The following is a 20,595-nucleotide window of genomic DNA, read 5'->3' on the forward strand; positions in this document are numbered from 1 at the left end:
ATGGGTCAGTCCATCTCTCCTCCATCCCAGCAACACAAGGGTAGAGAGATTCAGGTAGAGACAGTCAGTGTTCTGTGACTGTCAGCGATGCGTTTGCTAAGACAAAGACTGACAAATTGCACTCCTCACATTAATTTTCAAGTACATTTTTAAAGCACATGCCTCTGATGAAGTATTTTGAATAGTTCTGTGGATGTCAAGGAGACATTTAAAATATCTCACTCATAATTTTTGAAAATCTTCCTCATTCAAAGTTGTCACAGCTTGACAGCTCAGCTCTGTTTTGAGTATATTCTTTTACAATGTACTACAAACTGATTGAAGAGCTGACAAATCTGACTTAACCCAAACAAGAATCTTTAATATATCTGATTGAAAAGAATGTTTAATGAAAATGCATATACAGACATTACATCTAGCATCCTATTTTTAAAAAGTCAAATTACACAATTAAAATCTTTACTGAAAATATGCCTCTACCTCCCCACTAGAAAAAAGAAAATCACTCCACCATCTATTGAGACAAAATGCTGAAATTATTAGAAATCACCGTGATTGAATATTCATGTTTTTTTTTTTTGTCTAAAGAAAATCTAAGATTTTATTTCCTGCATGCACATTTAAACAAAGTTCAATAAAGTTATTTTCCAATTATCCATTCCTTTGGATCCAAGGATTGATCCTGGTTTGCACACACAACCTATAAGAAAGAGAGTAAAATACTGAAATAGGGTTATATAAATACACACACACACACACACACACATATATATATTCTTATATATATATATGTAATGCATATATATGTATAAGTATATGTAATTCTTCTCTAATTCAGGCTGGAAAAATTAACTTATGAATATTAAATACAAAAAAGGAAGAGAAGAACAAAAGGGATCTGTTGCTAGATAAAGGGAGAAATTGGTTGTGTAATATAAGAGGCAACCATGAGTTAATATTCTTAGTGCAGTGACGATTCTACCCAAACATCCATAAGCAAGGCAAGTCCATAAAATGCCACTGGCAACAGTAGAATAAGAAAAAGCCATAAGATTACCTCCCTAAATATTTTTTTTGTTTTGCTAAAATACACTTGGTTTCCTGCATCCTTTTCTTGCACTGAAATTATGTCACTAATAAGGAGTAGAAAAAGAATATACTACAACATAAGGCAAAAATTCCTGCCAGACAGAAGGATGAAGAAAGAACCTTTTCAGTGCTGAGAAGAGAGGAAGAAATAAAGGAACAAAAGAGAAAGATGGGAACATCCCAGCCACCTACAGTCTTCAGAGTGGAAAAGGCACAGAAATATCCGCCTCGTGTTGTTGGAGTTTAAGAACACTGGGACTGGGTGCCCCATTTCCACAGGTATCGCTGAGGAAGCCAGAAGCATCTCAGAGAAGCCCAAGTAAGTTCACATCACGGCACCACATTCCAGGTGGCATGAAAGTCACAGAGCAACATCACGCCCTCCAAGCCTGGCAGATATTTAAACAGGGTACTTCTGGGGCACCTGGGTTGCTCAGTGGGTTAAGCCGCTGCCTTCGGCTCAGGTCATGATCTCAGGGTCCTCGGATCGAGTCCCGCATCGGGATCTCTGCTCAGCAGGGAGCCTGCTTCTCTCTCTCTCTCTCTCTGCCTGCCTCTCTGACTACTTATGATTTCTCTCTGTCAAATAAATAAATAAAATCTTTAAAAAATAAAAATAAAATAAAATAAATAAACAGGGTACTTCTGTGGGCATTTCAGAGCCTCCTTCCCTTCTGGGCAGTTCCAATGACATGGAAGAGATTTCTGATTCAGTGTGGTTCTCCAGTGGCCGCTCTATACACAGACTTTCACAGCTGGAAGCCCTTTGCCCTCCTCCTGGGTAGAAACGAAAGCAGTTCAGAGATAGGTCTGATCTGGATGTGGCCCACATTCCTCCATGGGAAAGATGCATTATCTGTTTGGTTATTAGTGGACATGTAGTTTTCCCTAAACGCAGGCTTCTAGCTTTTACTTAGGCTTCTATAGCTTCATGTCAGAAGACATGAGTGAGTTCCCAAAGTCCACAGAGGTCCCCACCGTAGCTCTCCTAGCAATCCTCCCAACTGCATGAGACAATTTCTTAAAATAAATCTCTTCACTCACACACACACACACACACACACCCTATTGGTTTTGTTTCCCTGGAGAAACCTGACTAAAACGGGGTTTAGCGTAACATTCTCTAAAGTAAATCTCCTCACCAAATCCTCTCCTGTCAGGATTTTGACCCCTTTCTACAATTTCTATTTGACTGAATGATTCCTGTCCTTTAAGTAGCTGTTTTAATCTGGCACCTTACTTAGTTAAGGAGCATCTATAACATCCTTGAGCCTTCGAAAAATCCTATTGCAGAGTTCTCTTATAGGTATTAATAGGTCTAGCAGAACAGAAGAGCTATGCTCAGGACAAAAAGACTTCACAGAGGAGGGACCTCACAACCAGAGACAAGGATAGGCTCCATGGCGATCCAAGGCAGATGTTAGCATTTTGGGGACCAAAGCAGCCATTCAACACCATGGGTATCAAACCGGGACAAACAGCCCTGAGAGGTTAGTGCCAACCCTAAATTGACTGCTTTGTAGCTACAAGAGATGGTTTCAAACTAGAAGAGTTCCAGTTGAAGTGTGAGTGACAGTTTGTGAGGGGTTTTTTCTTCTACTAGAGGGAATAACTAAAAGAATAACATGAGAGCAATATGAAATTGGTTTTGAAAAACAAAAAAACCTATATGTTTATTCACATCCGAGTCATAATGAGAGTTTTGGCTTTTCTGATTTTATTTCAGAGGGAAGGTTGAGTAACTGCAGGCTACTTGATAGTTTTGACTGTCATAAATCAACCACGATATAAGTTATGCATGAGTGTATCATGAATTCGCATAGATTGTGGAAAAGCATGGAACACAAAGATAATCAGCACCCAAAGGTGAAGCAGGACAGAAAATAATAACTACAAAATGATGTGGACTCAGGCATTTCCATTAACTTATTCTTGGATTACCTGGAAATGCCCGAATCTTTGGAGAGGACAAATTGTAAGGAAATCATGGAACAATAACGTAGTTAGAACTGCATTTTTATTGTTGTGTTTGTGTGTGTGTGTGTGTGTGTGTGTGTGACATGCATAAATGCATATTTATAAAATATTCATTATATATTCCTGAGGTAAGAGAGATAGGTCATAAAATTCATTTATTTCCAGATATTAATAGCCCCAAACAGTGATGGGTCCTGGAAGTTGACATTTTGAACACTTCTGTCTTTCATGCAACCAAGACTGACAGCGTAGTATAACTTGAAAGCACATAATCTGGTGTTTCAAATCACAATTCTTTCATTTAATAGTATTGTGACCTTGGGAAAGTTATATAACTTCTCTAAGTCTCCTTTTCTGATGTGTAAAAGAGGAATAACAGTAACTACTTCATAGGGGTGTTACAAGGATTAATGAAGAGACATAATATCCATAGGTAGCCTAAAATAGAGCCTGGAATATAGTGAGCTCTACATAAAGATTTGCTAAATAAAACTAGGATGGTCACACATATAAAGATCATAATAATAAATTGTGTATTTTGTTTTATTTTGATATTTCACTTGCTTTTGCTCTTCTAAACCAATCATTTTTCTTTATCACAGTCAAAAAGGGGGGAGATCTCCATTTTAAAGTTGCTTAAATAAAATGTCACAACTATAATTAAAGTTGAGGGTTCAGTACACTTTTAGAAGTTTGGGAACAACACTAACATCAAGGTATTGTAAGACTGTGGAGATATTAAATTGATATTTAAAAAGAAAATAAGTGAACTGAGAAATGTCAGTCTTTCATAGAGAAAATACAAAAATATAGTGGGGTTTTGAAATTCAAACTACCAAACTTTCCACTCACTAGTGTTTTCCCATTTGACTGAAAGATTCCTCTCCTTTAAATAGGCTGTTTTATTTGGGCACCTTACTTGCTAAGGAGCATTTATCACATGCTTTGAAAAAATCCTATTTATAAAACTGATTTTTTTTTCTTAATTCTAGATATGGTTTGTGATCCAAGGTTTGATCAATCTTCTATCTACAATAATCAAAGAAAATTGATAAATTGGAAGGGTTTACCTAGTACACTATTGGGTTTTTAATTAGAAGTGGGTATCATTAGGTTTAATATACTGTTTTTAATGACAGGGGAGTGAACTCAAACATTATTCAAGATTTCCAGAGTTGGGGGTGAGGGGAAGAAGTTGCCTAACTTTCAGCTAACCAAAACTTTAAAACAATTTAATTATGCAGGATACCCCATCATTCAAGTTTATCCATGTTTTATTACTATGTCCTGATTTTGTTTTTGCCATATTGCTTCTCATGTCCTCCATTCTAATTTTTTATGCTGGCAAAATCAGTGAAAATGAGTGTAATTCAGTAATGTGCTTGTTAACAAAAACAAGACACATTTCAGCTACTGGTAACACAAAAAATAGCCACTCAAGGGCATACTCATAATAAAAGTTCACCAAGAAGTTCAGTAGCTTAGTTCTTTCTGTGAGGAGAGTGTCTGGTTTTCCATACAAACTAACCCAGAATTGAGAAATGGGAATATAAGGGCCCTCACCAAAAGCATTCAAAATGAGGTAGATCAGGACATGTGTGAAAAGATATCAGGACATCTACATACCCGGCTTGAGGGACCTGGAGTCTGTGGTCATCGCCACTTGTAAACTTTGGGATTTCTCACAGTTATTTATACAAACAGGGCCTCACATCATTATATCCTCATCAGTGCTGCCACTCTCTGCCTCTGGCCACCCAGAATGCTAAACAAGGAAATGATGTTTCAGAGCTTCATCTTCAGAAGACTGAGAAGTTATAATTTTCCTTCCTAAGGAACCCTGGCTCGAGGCTGAGAATCTCCTGGAAATTTGTTTTCAGTTTCTCTTGTTTGTCCTTTGTCCGGAAAGGTCATCATCTGCTCCTCAGAAGCATCATGCTAAGCCTCTTCTTTGAAACATATACATATAAATTCTCTTGTGAAACCCGCAAAAGAGGCAACCTTGAGCACAAATGCTTGGAGAATATTCCTGTCTTAGGTTGGTTTCTACAACAGAATACAATAAACTAGGTGGCTTCAACAACAAACAGTACTGGAAGCTGTTCTGGAGGCTGGAAAATCCAAGATCATGGTACAGGCAGGTTTAGTTCCTGGTGAAAGCCCTCTTGCAGATTGCTGTCTTCTTGTTTTGTCTTCACATTGGAGAGAGAAAGAGAGAGAGAGAGAGAAATTACTCTCTTTGGTTTCTTCTTACAGGAGGTCTTAATCTCATGTAAGAATTCTACCCTCCTGGGGGTGCCTGGTGGCTCAGTAGGTTAAAGCCTCTGCTTTCGGCTCAGGTCATGATCTCAAGGTTCTGGGATCGAGCCCCGCATCAGGCTCTATGCTCAGCAGGGAGCCTGCTTTCCTTCCTCTCTCTCTGCCTGCCTCTTTGCCTACTTGTAATCTCTGTCTGTCAAATAAATTAAAAAAAAAAAAAAAAAAAGAATTCTACCCTCCTGATCTCATCTAAACCTAAGCACCTCCCAAAAGCCCTACCTCCTACTATTATCATATCAGGGTTTTTTTTTTTTCAACATAGTTCAAATAAAATAGTTTGACAGGACACAAATATTTAGTCCATAACAATTTTTCTATCTGTTCCTACTTCAATATCACTAGATGCTATCCATACTATCACTCTTCTTTTGTATTATACTCTCTGGCCTGGCAAAGGGACAGTTTTGATAACACGGGTAAGTAGCTTCTCTTTAGCATATATGATTCAGAGAAAATCAAAGATTAAAATGGGACAAAATGATTTAAGTAAAAAGATCAGATTTTGAAATCAGTATCTTCTTTATTTTATGTAAGTTGCTTAATCTTGTTTCCTCCTCTGTCAAATGAAGTAACAAGGATATCTACTTCTCAAATTGTGCTTTGGATATTAAATAAGATCCATTTGGTGATTCCTCTCAGTACTTCTTGACTGCCTACTCTGTGCAGATACTGTAATACACACTCAGGATAGCACAGTGAAGAAGACTGTCAAAATCCCCACATCACTGAGCTTCCATTCTAATCGGTGTGAAAAACAAATACATGCACTCCACAGTTAGGTAGTACAGAAATTTTGTAGAGAAACAAAAGCAGTGTGGAAGGCTAGAGAGTGACAAAATGTACTATTGGGGATAGGGTGGTCAGGCAAGACCTCTTTTTGGAGACGAATTTAAGTAGAGACCTTAAAATGACAGAATAAGCCATGCACAGACATGAAGCAATTTCTAGACAGAGAATAGGGAGGGCAAATTCCAGAAAGATGGCAACTTCTTGGGGTCTTCAAGGAATAATGAGGAGGTCATTGTGGCTCATGTACAGTGGTCAGTGGGGAGATAAAGGGAAAATGAGGTCTGCAAAATAAAGGGAAAGGAATCGAGACAGATCATAGAGAGTCTGGCACAGAGTGAATAATCAAAGCATAGCTATTCCTGACAGATTTTGTCCCTGTATTATTGATGAAGGTTGGGATTAGATGATTTCCCTTCATATTGTCAATAAGTCCTCTTTCAAAAGAAGAGGTGATGGTCCTGTCACTTTCCCCCAATACTATCAGTACCATATTTGGGTTCTCATTGACCCTGGGCTTTCAGCAAATGATAATTTCTTTTCCTCTATCCAAAGTCATGTTCATCCTAATGAAGATGCATCATTGGCACTTGCTTCCTGCATGGCTGGGAAAGAGCAGTAGAACCAAAAGGCCCCATCCAGATGGAGGAGCTCAGTAGAACATCTGCCTTGCGTGTCTGTCACCTCCCTACCTTCTGCTGCTGTGTTAGCTGCCAGCCATTGCAGCAGTTCCTGAATCAGGGGACCCTCCTCTTCTGGTGTTTTCTTAGAGCTTTGACAGATTATCTGTACTGTTATTCCCAAAAGCATCACGCTATCTTTCTTAAAACTGTAGGAAGATCCTCATGGAAATCTGTGCTTTAAAAAAACTACACTATTTGATCTTTAAAACAGATCCATTAAGCCATAGCCACACCTGCAAATGTCCTATCAGCTGGCGTCAGGCAGTTAATCCATTGCATCAATAACATGGATGACCTATACTGGTCCATATGAGACTGAAGAAACAAAACAGCTATGGAGAACACATTTGTTCCTCTCCAACTCCTTGTGCTTCTCAGCCAGGTCCACCACTCTCTAATCCTTGCTATAGCTCCTTTTACTCTACTTTTGAAGCTCTTCTAATTCGTAGTTACATGTCACTGAGATTGATTATTTTATTAAATATCTATCTCCCTCCACTAAGCTGTACTAACTAGGAAGCCAGGGAAACTTGTTTTTCTTATTTCTTGAATCTTAGCACTTTCTGTTCCAAAGCTAGTGCTTATTCTACTGCTTTCTGGACCAACTTGTCAAAGAGCAGATAACCATTTAAACCTAAACATCTCTTAATATAAAGACTGCCTATATGGGTTTTTTAAACCTATACCATTTGCTTCTTTTTATATAGAAGAAGTAATAACATCAGTTCTTTCAAGCATGAGTTTGAGCTAAGAACAGAAAGAAGGGCTGAGACACCATTATACATGTTTTGAGCAACACTTTGCAAAACCAAAAACTTTGATCTTTTCTTCTCATTGAAGGTATATCCAAAAAGCTTGACTGGACATAAACAAAAGGTAAAACTGGACCTAGTCAATCTACTGCTTCTATGAGCCTACCTAATTTGTTCAGTGAAATGAATATCTATTTGTTTACTTATGATAGGTTCTACTTGAGCTCCTTGGTACCAATTCCAAATTTTAAGTGAATAAAAAGGCAAAACCTTGCTGTGTTGCAACATCATCCCTCCCTACAAAATAAATAAATAAATAAATAAATAAATAAACTATTTTTATAAATGTACTTAATAACACTACCATAAACTCATGAGTTTTTTAAAAAGCATTACTTCAAACTTGAGGAAAAAAATAAAAGAATATCATTAATCTCCCAAAATTATAAATTCCCATGAAAAAATAACAAGAAAGAAGGAAAGACCAAAAGATATAGAAAGCAAAAAGGGAAATAAAAAGAGAAGTGGAAAAGACGTAGAAAGATAAGGCACCATTGAGAAAGCAGAGTACTCAGTCATAAGTCTTAGACTTAGAAGTAGAGATTCTGTGTGAAATCATCACATAGCTCTAATGCAGATACAGGAAAATGTAATAGTATTACCCCCTACAACTAACCTCTAAATTAGTAAGGATTTAAAACACATAAAAGTGATGTTTGATATTCGGATCACAGTGGAAAAATTCTATCAAATGGTGGGCAGCAACTTTATTTCTTTAATAAAAGTAATACATATTTTTAATCCACTGTATGTAAGCCACTGAAATCCCTGCCTCCATAAAATTTAGATATTAGCAGAGAAAGGTAATCAACAACTAACAAACATAATCAGTACATTATATAATCTGTTGGAAGATGACAAATGCTTGAAAAAGTAAAACAGAAAGTAGTTAAGAGTGCAGGGACAGACAATTGCAATTTAAACATGATGGAGATAGTAACCCTCATTAGGATGGTGACATTTAGTAAAGGCTGAAAAAGTTGAGAAAGCTAGCATGAATATTTGGGGAAGTACATTTTAGGTAGAAGTCATGACTGTGTCTGGGATATGTGTGTGGTTTGATGTGAAACAAGTGAGGCAGGAAAACATGGGAGAGGAACTCAGAGAAGTATTAAGGGGCCAGACCACATATTTTCATTTCCCTGCTATTTAATGGTGTTGAACATCTTTTCATGTGCTATTTGTTTATATTATTTGTGAAGTACCTGTCTAAGAATTTCCCAATTTTGAAATTAGCTTGCTTGTTTCTTCACTATGGAGTTTAAAGAGTTTTTTTTTTTTTTAAGATTTTATTTATGTATTTGAGAGAGAGACAGTGAGAGAGAGCATGAGCGAGGAGAAGGTCAGAGAGCGAAGCAGACTCCCCATGGAGCTGGGAGCCTGATGTGGGACTCGATCCCAGGATTCCAGGATCATGACCTGAGCCGAAGGCAGTCGTCCAACCAACTGGGCCACCCAGGCGTCCCAAGAGTTTTTATATTTTTTGGATACAAGTCTTTTGTTGGATATGTGGTTTGCAAATATTTTCTCCCAGTCTGTAGTTTGTCTTTTTATTCTCTAATTAGTCTGTTGCAGGGCAAAGGTATTCAATTTTGATGAATTCCAATTTATCAACTTCTTTTATGAATCTGGCTTTTGGAATTCCATCTAAAAAATACTTTACTTAACCTCAGGTCATAAATACTTCCTTCTAGAAGTCTAATCATTTTGAAATTAGATTGGCAATTCATTTTGAGTTGATTTTTATATAAGGTAAAAGGATAAGATTGAGTGTCATGTCTTGTAAATGGGTTCAAGTAGTTCCAACTTTGTCAAAATAACTATATTTTTCATATTGAACCACTCAGGTGCCTTTGTAAAAACCAAATGGCAATTATACAATGGAATATTATTTAGGAGAAAAAAAGAAATGAGCTATCAAGTCATGAAAAGACATGGATGAATCATAAATGCATATCTTTTAAGTGAAAGAAACCAGTATGAAAAGACTACATACTATCTGATTACAATTATATGGCAGTCTGGAAAAGGCAAAACTATAGACACAGTAAAAAGTTCAGGGGTTGCCAGGGGTTCAGAAGGGAGAGTTGAAGCATGGGTGATTTTTAGGGAGAAGTGTAACTATGCTGTATGATACATAATTCCTGACATATGACACTATGCATCTGTCAAAGCCATTCAACATAATGGACCTTAATTTATGCAAAATTTTAAAAATTACTTAGGATGACATGTGATCCCAGGAGAGAATATAGAATGTGATTGTATTACAAATATATAAAACACCTCACTGGAAGAGGAGATGCTGACCTAAGAGGCTTTGGAAATTAGTGGAGTTTGTAAAATTAAATGTAAAAGAAACTCTATTGAAATGCTATGCTCAATCACTTCTAAGTGATTTTGGCTAAGATGGTGTGTAAACACTATGCTCTGGTTGATAAAGTTTTTCCCATGCCAGAAAAGATTAACAAAGCTAACTCAGCTATACAAGTATCTTGGAATTAAACAATTAAGTATATAAATGGTGAATGATGGGAGCCAGAGTTCTCATTGTTAGAGTGGGAGTTTACAGATAAGCAAGAGACCTAGCTAGAATGATCCATATGGTAATGGAAATAGAGTTGGAGACATCATTATTAACTTATGTTTAGCTTAAAATAAATTAAAATGATTCAATTTGCTGAAATAATGCTGAAATATCTATAGACAGATGTATAGACACTGAATACACACATATATTTCTCTGATCCATCAACTGAGAAGGCCTAGAGTCAGTGACATCTCAGTAGCACTGAACAAACCTAATGCCCATGTCTTGGTTTCTAATACTATTGTCCAAGAAAAAGAACCAGGTCTTTTTGGAAAATGGGGAAATAGGGGGTTTTAGGACTGGGATAGAAAATACAGAAGAGGTGCCTAACAGGAAATACACGATATGCCAGAAGCATCTTGTAGTGCCAGGAATTAAGGAAATATTTTCAAAAACAAAAAACACCATCAGGGCACATGAAAGTGAAACAGGAGCCAACTGAAAGAGAGCCTGATTATTCCAACTTGAAAGAATTTGAGCAACAAAATAAAATAGTATTAGATTATAACCCATAAAATAAATATCCATAGGCCCATACTGATCGAAATAAATAAATTAATTAATTAATAAGGAGAAGAGCTAAGTCTTCCACACAGAATAGTTCCAAATGAATTGCATATTCTTCCTTTAAGGAGGGGGAACATAACTCCCTGCTCCTTAAGTGTAGACTAAGTATGGTGAGTTGCATCTAAATAGTAAGGTATAGAAAAGAAGGGAAATGAGCTACTTCTCAGTTGAGAAATGACAAAACACAATTTCAGCCAGAGGATCAAAGTCAACAACAACAATGATAAGCCAGTTGGTAGTATGTTCTCTTGATGATGAACATGATGAAAAAGGCACATTACCTCTATGGTCTTCCTCCCCAAAAAACCTAACTCCATTCTACGATAGAAGCATCAGGAAAATCCCAGTTGGGGGGAATCTACGAAAAATCTAATAGTACTCTTCAAGACTGTCAAGGTCAATGAAAACAAGGTAAGTCTGAGAAACTGCCACAGCCAAGAGAACCCAAAGTACACACGACAAATAAATGTAATGTGTATCCTATATGGAACCCAGGAAGAGAAAAAGAACTTCAGGTAAAAGCTGAAGAAAATCTTTTTAAAAAGTTGCGGGGGGTGGACACCTGGCTGGCTCAGTCAGTTAAGCATCTGCCTTGGGCCCAGGTCAGGATCCCGGGGTCCTGGGATTGAGTTCTGCATTGGACTTTCTGTTTAGTGAGGAGTTTACTTCTCCCTCTACCCCCATCCTTGCTCATGATCTCTCTCTCTCCCAAATAAATAAAATCTTAAAAAAAAAAAAAGCATGAACTTTAGTTAATAATTATGTATCAATATTGGATCATTAATTGTAACAAATATACCATATTAATGTAAAATGTTAATAATAGGAGAAACTGTGGGTATGAGGTGTATAGGAACTCCTTTATCAGTTTTTCTATAGGTCTAAAATTGTTCTGAAAATAATTTATCATTAAAATAAATAAGATGCTCAAGTGCAAATAAATGGTCATACTTGTGTTGATCTATTTCTGGACTCTCTTCCAGTCCATTGATTTATGTATTTATACTTTGGGCAAAGGAAAAAGAAACTATATAAAATTTATGTTAATTCTTCTTTACATGTTTACAGTGAAACTACCTGGGCTATAGATTTCTCTTATAGTTTTTTTTTTTTTTAAGATTTTATTTATTTATTTGACAGACAGAGCTTACAAGTAGGCAGAGAGGCAGGCAGAGAGAGAGAAAGAGTAGGAAGCAGGCTCCCTGGAGCAGAAAGCCCAATGCGGGGGCTCCATCCCAGGACCCTGGGATCATCACCTGAGCTGAAGGCAGAGGCTTTAACCCACTAAGCCACCCAGGCGCCCCTCTTTTACAGCTTTTTAACAATGTATTCAGCTTTTTAATAGTGAAAGGACTATTCAAGTTACCCATTTCGTCTTCAATGAGTTTTTTAAGGAATTAGTACATTTTACCTCTCTTTGAATATTGAATTTGTGTGCATAGAGTTATATGTAGGATTTCTTTAATGTCCTTTTAATGTCTGAGGGTCTGTAGTGATACTTTTTTTTTTTTTTTTTTTTAGTGCCAGAGGTAGAACTTAGTAATTCATTAGTTGCCTACAACACCCAGTGCTCATCACTTCACAGGCCCTCCTTAATGTCCATCTCCCCATCGGTCTCCCCTCCAGCTACCCTCTTTGTTTCCTATAGTTAAGTCTCTTATGATTTGCCTCCCTCTCTGTTTTCATCTTTTTTTTTCCTTCCCTTCCCCTATGTCCATCTGTGATACCCACTTATTTTATTCCTAATATTGGTAATTGGTGTCTTTTCCATATTTTGTTTGGTCAGTCTTACTAACAACATCTGTATACTTTTGACACTTCAGAGATTTCCTACAATAAACATTTGTCATTTTATAATTAGAAAACATACCATTTAAAAATTGCTTGTTTCTTCTTTTAAATTGCAGATAACGTTTACAACATGGGGTTGATACATGAGTTAAAAGTGGTAATGCATATAAAAGTTCTGTGCAATTTATAGACAGATGCTCTTCTAAGTAAAGGAAGAGAGTTGAGTAACTAAATTAGAAGAATATTATTATCCAACTTAGGAATAGATGGCAATATTTATATTATGACTTTATGGGTTTAAGAGAAGAACCTACATTTTCAAACATGGTTTCCCACAACATTTTGAATAAGGTTCTTCACAATTATATGCATGACATTTATTTACTTGAAATTCTTAATCACTTTTGAAAGTGACTAGTCACAACTAATAATTCAAAAATCTATGTAAACAAGTATAAAAGAACAGTAGAAGATAGCCAATTGTCTCATTAATTCTGAAATAGCCAATGTATTTCTTTGAAGACCAGTCACCTAAATTAATCCCTACTACATAGTTAAATAATTTATATTATTTAGGTCCCCAAGTAGATTACCTGTGGACCTAGAGCATGCTGGCTTATTCATCCTATGTTTCAGATTAAAAAATAAAACACCCAAAGAACAAATAATCCAATCAAGAAATGGGCAGAGGACATGAACAGACATTTCTGCAAAGAAGACATCCAGATGGCCAACAGACACATGAAAAAGTGCTCCATATCACTCGGCATCAGGGAAATACAAATCAAAACCACAATGAGATATCACCTCACACCAGTCAGAATGGCTAAAATCAACAAGTCAGGAAATGACAGATGCTGGCGAGGATGTGGAGAAAGGGGAACCCTCCTACACTGTTGGTGGGAATGCAAGCTGGTGCAGCCACTCTGGAAAACAGCATGGAGGTTCCTCAAAATGTTGAAAATAGAACTGCCCTATGACCCAGCAATTGCACTATTGGGTATTTACCCTAAAGATACAAACGTAGTGATCCAAAGGGGCACGTGTACCCGAATGTTTATAGCAGCAATGTCCACAATAGCCAAACTATGGAAAGAACCTAGATGTCCATCAACAGATGAATGGATCAAGAAGATGTGGTATATATACACAATGGAATACTATGCAGCCATCAAAAGAAATGAAATCTTGCCATTTGCGACAACATGGATGGAACTAGAGCGTATCATGCTTAGCGAAATAAGTCAAGCAGAGAAAGACAACTATCATATGATCTCCCTGATATGAGGAAGTGGTGATGCAACATGGAGGCTTAAGTGGGTAGGAGAAGAATAAATGAAACAAGATGGGATTGGGAGGGAGACAAACCATAAGTGACTCTTAATCTCACAAAACAAACTGAGGGTTGCTGGGGGGAGGGGGTTTGGGAGAAGGAGGTGGGATTATGGACATTGCGGAGGGTATGTGCTTTGGTGAGTGCTGTGAAGTGTGTAAACCTGGTGATTCACAGACCTGTACCCCTGGGGATAAAAATATATGTTTATAAAAAAAAAAAAAAAAAAAAGAAAGGACCAATACCCAACTTTTGTAGCAACATGGACGGGACTGGAAGAGATTATTATGCTGAGTGAAATAAGTCAAGCAGAGAGAGTCAATTATCATATGGTTTCACTTATTTGTGGAGCATAACAAATAGCATGGAGGACATGGGGAGTTAGAGAGGAGAAGGGAGTTGGGGGAAATTGGAAGGGGAGGTGAACCATGAGAGACTATGGACTCTGAAAAACAATCTGAGGGTTTTGAAGGGGTGGGGGGTGGGAGGTTGGGGTACTAGGTGGTGGGTATTATAAAGGGCACGAATTGCATGGAGCACTGGGTGTGGTGAAAAATAATGAATACTGTTATGCTGAAAATAAAAAATAAATTAAAAAAAATAAATAAATAAAATAAAACAGATGCTGGCGAGGATGTGGAGAAAGGGGAACCCTCCTACACTGTTGGTGGGAATGCAAGCTGGTGCAGCCACTCTGGAAAACAGCATGGAGGTTCCTCAAAATGTTGAAAATAGAACTGCCCTATGACCCAGCAATTGCACTATTGGGTATTTACCCTAAAGATACAAACGTAGTGATCCAAAGGGGCACGTGTACCCGAATGTTTATAGCAGCAATGTCCACAATAGCCAAACTATGGAAAGAACCTAGATGTCCATCAACAGATGAATGGATCAAGAAGATGTGGTATATATACACAATGGAATACTATGCAGCCATCAAAAGAAATGAAATCTTGCCATTTGCGACAACATGGATGGAACTAGAGCGTATCATGCTTAGCGAAATAAGTCAAGCAGAGAAAGACAACTATCATATGATCTCCCTGATATGAGGAAGTGGTGATGCAACATGGGGGCTTAAGTGGGTACGAGAAGAATAAATGAAACAAGATGGGATTGGGAGGGAGACAAACCATAAGTGACTCTTAATCTCACAAAACAAACTGAGGGTTGCTGGGGGGAGGGGGTTTGGGAGAAGGGGGTGGGATTATGGACATTGCGGAGGGTATGTGCTTTGGTGAGTGCTGTGAAGTATGTAAACCTGGTGATTCACAGACCTGTACCCCTGGGGATAAAAATATATGTTTATAAAAAATAAAAATTATATAAAATAAATAAATAAATAAATAAATAAAATAAAATAAAACTAATACAATCCTGCCCTGAGGAAAAAAAAACAACCTAGTTCAAATAATATAATACTACTAAACCTCACCTTTTATATTAGTATAGATTTTAGAGGCAAATAGGAGGGTAGGGCGAGAGGAATTATACCTCCCTTTAAAGCATTTAAGGTGAGATGGTACAAATACTCTATTCCCAAAAAAGATTTGCTAAATTCCCCACTCGGTGAAGTCCATAAACACTCTACCTGACATTTGGAAGATGCCACTCTATGAAGAAGTGATCTCCTAAATACTGAGGTCTCAGAGCCCCATGAATTTGCAGGTAAGAATGAGGAGAGAGAAATGACAAGATAAGAAGGATTTCAATTGTAGGAGAAAGAAGAGCATTAGATGAAGCCAACACATTCAGCTATGATTTATGCAATACCCAAGTACTAACTCAAGCCAACAGCATACTTCCAGGCTATATGTAACTACCAAATTACCATAAATTAAGCTCAGGCAAAAATAAGGCCATAAAATGGACATTTTACAGTGGCTATTGACTACGATGTTCTGTTTCCATTAAATCTTCTGAAACATTGTTACTTTGTCAACTGAATTAGTAATTGGTGTCTTCTTGGGAGGGAAATATATAATACTTCAAACTTCGTATATATTACTCACCACAATTAAAGTCACTCGCTGTAAGAAGCTGCTATCTATATGCATCAGACTAATTATTTTGTGCTTTTTTACTAAGATAATGGGACACTGCTGCCAGTGGGCAAATCCTGATCATACATTATACCACACTTCCTAGCAATTTTTGATGAAAACTACAGGTGGAGACAGATTATAATGGGAACATCTAATTGAAATTCATCTCCATTTTGCTTCAGATGGAAGACATGCTGCTTGAGCCCTGAAACATATTCAATTTCATTCAAATTGGATGCAGATTTTTCCGGCAAAACTAAATTCAAAAAACATATATTTCAAAAGGTCCTGGAAGAGAGAGAGGAGTACCACAAATGTTGACCACTCAGGTTCATTAAGCTACTGCTTTCCAAGGTAGGAATAGAAAACTGAACTTCTGGAAAAAGCTATTATCTTTGTGATACCACATTGCACTGGCAGTTAGGAAGTCCAAGGCTTCACAAAGACCATGAGGAATACTGTCCAACCCTCTAATAAATTTCTCTAACAGTCCACATTCAGGTCTCTTCATTCATGTGCAAGGCCTCACTGTCTCCTTTTTCCATGTCCACCTCTGGCACTGACTCCTAGGGTAGAAGACGGAGACTCTCCAGTGAGATATTGAGTAGGAAGACATCTCTTTCCTGGGCCAAAAAAAATTTATATACAAACACACTCATACTCATACACATACACATACACATACACACATTCTTCCACACACTCATACATTCATACATATATGAACATACACATTCATATATAACATATACACATGTGTACATATACATGTGGGGGGTGTATGAATAATATGCATATTTCCTTCCTTTGCAGTAAACCAAAACATCTCTCATTGGCAATAAGGCTGATAAGATGCTTATCAGATGAGTACTCAATACAATGTTCCTTAAGGTGAAACTCGTCTGAGTTGTTTTTGCTAAATGCTAGATCATATTCTTCTTGAGAATAACTGATATACTCACAAATCCATGCATTTACTCCACCAATATTTGATGAGCACCATCTATGTGTCATGTACTAAAACACAGGCCAGAGACAGAGCAGTGAACTCCACAGTCTTGGTCTTTAAGAAGCTTTCATTCTCAAGGGGATGAAACAAGCAGGTAAATACATCTGACTGTGATATGCATATGCACTAAGAGGAAAAATAACGCAGTGAAGAGAGTGATTCAGGTGGGCACTCTATATATGGTAGTAAGTGTAGTCTTCTCTTACAGGGTCATATTTTAAGAGATCTGGATGAAATGAGAGAGTAAGCCAGGCAAAAAACTAGAGGGAGAACCCAGTAAGAACAAGGAATGGCATATGTAAAAACTGGGAAGCAGGAGCATGCTGTTGCTGGAATATAGCGAGGGAAGGGGAGAGTGAAAGCAGATGAGGTCAGAGAGACAGCTGAGGAAAAGCGAGGGTTCAGCCTTATAAAGCTTTGGTAATGTCTTTGCCTTTTCTTCTGAGCGAGATGGGAGCCACTGGAGGACTATAAATAGAGGAACTACATGATAATCTTTACAGGGCTTCCTCTGCTTGCTCTCTAGGAAAAAGACGGAAGGGAGAAGGAAGAGACAGACAAAACATTTAGGATGTGACTAACTAATCCAAGGGAGAAATGATGGTGATTTGAACCAATGCCCTGGACTGCAGGTCATGAGAAATGACCAGATTCTGGACATATTTTGAAAGTAGTGGCTTCTGGAATTGTTGACAGATTTATGTAGATATGTGGCAAGAAAGGACCCAAAGTTTACTCCAAGCTTTCTGCCTAAGCAACTGGAAGGACTAAATGGCATATAAAGTGCCTAGGATGCAGCAGGTACTTAGAAGATGTTGATGACTGGTATGCATATTATTCCCTTGGTGGGAGAACAAGACATGCCCAGGTGGCCTAATGAATTGCTGTAATACAAGTTTTTGTTTTTGAGTGGTTAGTTCCCATCAGGAAAGGGGACTCTAAATGCCCAAAACTTCTTCATTGGGGGAAGGGGCTGGAGTCTTAAAACAGAAGCTACAGAAAAAAATCTCCAGGAGATTCCATGAAGAGTTTCTATAAAGTTTCTTTCACTGCTGTATTTTAAAATGTGCTCAAATCTTCATAGGCAACATACTAAAATCAAAATTAATCCAATCCTTCTGATGTGGAGTTATAATTACTAATGAGCATTAAATGTATGCTTCAAACACAGTGAAATGAATGTTTAACATAAAACCAAAAGAAAGCAATACCACTGAATTCAATCTTTTACGAAGTATAATAAAGTGGTTTCTTTAAGGAGACATTCAGCATGAAGATCCTGTTGGTTACAAACAACTTCCTCCAGAGTAAAAATCACCTCAAGAATATAGAATGATACAGATCCACAATTACTTAATAAGAGAGAATAGAACATCCTAAAAATATATTACTAAATGTAAAGTGGACAACCAGGTAGACAGTTATGATCTTCCAAAAGATTCTCCTTGAAGCCCTTTCAAAAGAAGGAATATGAACTGCCTGAACCGTGGGCAGAGTACAGGAAGCTAATTCGAAAGATGCCACCTCTATTCTTTAAGAGTTTCCAGTCTCTATGATGAAATTGTGGAGGAGGCAATTTTATACCAAGAAAAAAAGTATGTCTGTAAAACAAAACATACCTGCCTATTGGTCATTCACATATTGACACAAATGTGTAACTAGAAAATGTCATCTGTACCAACATGAGCTAGATATTCTTTATTTACCCCTCCAGGTCCACTCTCTAGTTTCTCCATCTTGTTTGGTGTCTCAAGAGTCTGACTTCTATAGACCGCATTGCCAGGACTCTCTGGTCCTTTTAGTTTAGACAAAAGCACCAGGAAGAGATCAAGGGGCAAAAGGTGAGAGAGGTTTTTTCTCCCTGCTGGACCATGGATTGACAATGGCTGTCCATTGTTCCCCTCCACCAGCCCTCTTTTACACCTACAGGTTTCACCAGGGTCTGATAACTACTTCTTCCCCTTGCGCCTATTTCCCATGACTACTGGCTATGGATGCCTTAAAAGTTCCTCTTAAACTTGGCCACACACCTGTATTAACATTTCTTTAATAATCCCTTTGAGTTTGCCGTTCCCCTGCTACCCAACTGACATACTGATCTCTAAACTTAATTCACAATTATTTGTAGAGCTAGGAAGAAACACAGATTCCCAGAGCCTATCCAAGACCTAATGAATCAGAATCTCTATGCTTGGAGCTAAAGAGCAAATAGCTTCAATAAACATTGTAGGTGATTTTGATGCAACCAACTTGGCAACCATCACCAGACCAGCATGTGGGAAACCCTGCTCTGAGAACCCTTCCATGCCAAACTGAGGCATTTGAAAACACATGTGATGCTTCCAGAATACAACCTCAGCCACACTTCCCTCTGACACCAGAGCAATCAGTACACAGAAAAAGTGGATTTTCTGTGGGGACATCAAAAGCCAAGGAAAAGAAGTATATGGTCTAAAGTGAAAGGAGATAGTCATGAGCACATTCAGTAAATGCTCAACTACTCCCTTCACATTTTATTAGATTCTCAATTGAAAATCACTTTTCAACCATTTTACAGGAAATGAAATGCATTTACACTTCTATCTAGTGCCAAAGTGAACAAAGTGGAAAATGCCTACTAGTTTAGGCCTGCCCAACTGTAGTTTAGAGTGGACACTGGAGCACCTAGAGCCCTTCAGCTTTGGGGAAATGTGACCTGTTTATTCCTGAACACCATGATCCTCTGGTAGGACCAGCAGATAAATAGAATCAAGAGCCTAACCTGCTCTGGGCTCATGAGATCTACTCTCCATTCTGAAGCCAAAGGCACCAGGAGATGGGCTAAGCTGACCATCTGTTCTTCTCTCTGATAATATGTAATTAAGTAATTTATTTATTCAGCACTTGAACCCCTTCCTCTCACCTCCCATTAGTCAGGGCTGATTATGCCAGACCCAGCTGTAGGTAACATATTGCACACTCAGACGAGCTCTGTGCTACAAAGCACTCTGCTAGCCTCCTGGCTATCGCCACCTCTCAGACCTGACCATAGGAGTGACTGCATGAGGCTTGCTGCTCTGCTAGCTTTGCTTTCTTCCCCAATGCTTAGGCACCAATTTCCTGCTGTGCAATAAACCATTTACTGTGCATATTTAATTCATGTGTTCAAAGATGAATTTACCCACATCCTCTGATCTCTTCCACCAGGCCAGCTAGGCAACACCAATGGATTTCTCCCATCTGGTAAATTTTATCTAAAATACAAACAAACACAAATGTAGACAGAGCCTGACACACAGCTATAGAGCACTGGGATTGATTCCACAAGCCTCCAGCAAAACATACAGCTAAAACTACGATTATATATAGCATATGCAATGTTTTGCATATTACATGATGTTTTACATAGCACATCTGTTTTTGTAGCCTGACCAACAAGTATTTTCTTTTTGCTGATAGTGGCTTTTTAAATATTTCATTGGAGACTCCTTACTCTACGTCCCTGCAATATCATTGGGGCTGGCTCGATTCAAGGTTAGGCCAGCCCACTGAATGCAAATTCTAGAAATTTTTTTAATAGAGCTCTTTCCATGGATGTCTAAGAAGATAGCA

At 37.8% G+C, this 20,595-nt stretch overlaps 1 long non-coding RNA gene across 14 annotated transcripts in view; it reads right to left on the minus strand.

Moving 5' to 3' along the window:
- Nucleotides 1-437: 437 nt before the first annotated feature.
- The window catches only part of LOC309861534, a 72,632-nt gene continuing 52,474 nt past the window's right edge, over nucleotides 438-20,595 (minus strand). For 8 of the 14 annotated variants that reach the window (XR_014309992.1, XR_014309994.1, XR_014309995.1 and 5 more), the window contains 3 exons: nucleotides 4,693-5,258; nucleotides 1,733-1,866; nucleotides 438-700 (listed from right to left, as the gene is read on the minus strand). This is a non-coding gene — a long non-coding RNA (uncharacterized lncRNA). Of the gene's footprint in view, nucleotides 701-1,732; nucleotides 1,867-4,692; nucleotides 5,259-20,164; nucleotides 20,238-20,595 lie in introns of all 14 variants that reach the window. The other 6 variants (XR_014309993.1, XR_014310003.1, XR_014309991.1 and 3 more) reach the window with 4 other exon arrangements.

The sequence above is a fragment of the Mustela nivalis genome (genome assembly GCF_964662115.1).
Source record: "Mustela nivalis genome assembly, chromosome: 3".
Classification (NCBI taxonomy): Eukaryota; Metazoa; Chordata; class Mammalia; order Carnivora; family Mustelidae; genus Mustela; species Mustela nivalis.